This window comes from Manis javanica, chromosome 17, assembly GCF_040802235.1.
Source record: "Manis javanica isolate MJ-LG chromosome 17, MJ_LKY, whole genome shotgun sequence".
Taxonomy (NCBI): domain Eukaryota; kingdom Metazoa; phylum Chordata; class Mammalia; order Pholidota; family Manidae; genus Manis; species Manis javanica.
This window is the reverse complement of record NC_133172.1, coordinates 17377433-17379450: the sequence shown is the minus strand read 5'-3', so window position 1 is coordinate 17379450 and position 2018 is coordinate 17377433. Positions and strand designations below refer to the sequence as shown.

At 38.0% G+C, this 2018-nt stretch overlaps 1 pseudogene; it reads left to right on the top strand.

Annotated features, from left to right (window-relative positions):
* The first annotated feature begins 410 nt into the window (after nucleotides 1–410).
* On the top strand, nucleotides 411–1399 carry LOC108390278 (uncharacterized; annotated as a pseudogene).
* Nucleotides 1400–2018: the final 619 nt, after the last annotated feature.

Here is a 2018-nt window from a genome sequence, read left to right as displayed (position 1 = left end):
TGAATTTAGAAACTACTGACTTAACCTGTTTTCCTAACAACTTCCCTCATCTTTATAAAGAACATTTATGTTCTTTTTCAAATTGAAGGCCAAATACACCATCTTCACTTCTTTACTGATATTATTTTCAGTTTTTTCCCCCATTTCTGCCATAGAAGTTTTATTTCTCCCCAAAGAGGAAAGAAACACTGTGTGTTTACTTTTCTGGTTATCTTTCAGACTTGGAGTTCAGATGTAAGACCAACGAATTATGTCTGCAAAAAGAAATATATGAAGTGATGGCATCCCACCAGATGAAAACGGAAAGAAGTCATAGCCTTGCGGCTTCAGTGTCAGAGGTGACTGGGAATGCAAAGGCAGCTTGAGAAGCAAGAAATGAATCAGTAGGAATATTTGGGGAGGCATTAGTGATGTACAGAAAAATGCCAACTTTTAGCCTACAAACATCTCTTACGGTACATCAGCAAATTTATCCTGGGGAGAAATTATGTAAATTTGAAGAATGTGGGAAGGCCTTTACTTATGACTTAAGCAACAGCAAGGAATTCATATTGGTGAGAAACCCTATAGATGTAAGAAATGTGGGAGGGTCTTTAGACATTTTTCCTATCTTACGGAACACCAAAGAATTCATTCTGGTGAAAAGCATTATGAATATAAGGAATGTGGAAAAGCTTTTATTTGTGGCTCACATCTTAATCAGCATCAGAGAATTCATTCAGGTGAGAAACCCTATAAATGTCAGGATTATGGGAAGGCTTTTAGACAGTCTGCACACCTTACTTGACATCAGAGAATTCATTCTGGTGACAAACCTTATAAATGTAAGGAATGTGGAAAATCTTTCATTTGTGGCTCAAAACTCAATCAACATCAGAGAATTCATACTGGTGAGAAACCGTATGGTTGTAAGGAATGTGGGAAGGCCTTTAGATTGTGTTTACAACTTGGTCAGCATCAGCGACTTCATACTGGTGAGAAGCCTTATCAATGTAGGGAATGTGGGAAGGCCTTTCTTCGTGGCTCACAGCTTACTGAACACCAGAGAATCCATCCTGGCATGAAATACTATGAATGTAAAGAATGTGGGAAAGTGTTCATTGGTGGTTCCCAACTTTTTCAACATTACCAAATTCATACTGAGAAGTCCTATGAATGTGCACAATGTGGGAAGGCCTTTATCTGTGCCTCACAACTTACTTAACATCAGCAAATTCATACTGCTATGAAACCCTGTCAATGCAAAGAATGTGGGAAGGCCTTTATCCATGGCTCAGAACTTACCCGACATCATAACATTCATACAGGTGAGAAACCCTATGAATGTAAGGAATGTGGGAAGGCCTTTAGACAGTCCGCACACCTTACTCAACATCAGAAAATTCATGATCTAACATAACAAATGTAGGAAACCCTTTACTTCACATTCATTTGTCATAGATCTCAGACTTAATGCTAGAATAAAGTACAGTAGATATGGCAGCAATTTTTACCTGATTTTATTCAGAACCAGAACATTTAATACTGAAAAAAAATTGATCATGAATATAGAAGAGTTTATCATGACTCAAATCTTACCGAAATTCTACAAATCCATACTAGAGAATTGGAAAGTGAGAAAAGGCTTACCATTTAAGATTTATGTGACACTAGACAAATTATTTAACTTCTCTGTGCTTCAATTTACTAATAGATAAGCTGTTGATAGTATCTATTTATAATAAAGTTTTGATGTTTGACCACTGATATCTTTTTAAGATCACCCTTTTTATGCACTTTGGCCCAACATCTAGAAAGGCTGATAAGAAAGCCTGTGTGCATCTCCTCCTTTGGAGCCAGGGGGGAAATTTAAACCTTGCAAATTCCAGCCTATGTCCAGTCCCAACCCCATCTATTATAAAACCAACCTGTTCTCTTCTCTCTGCCTTGCTCAGGCCACTCCAGACCTGCTTGTGCAGGCCCTGCTTTTCTCAGGAGTCCCTTTTGTGAGTAACAAACTTTCATACTCTCTTGGTGTG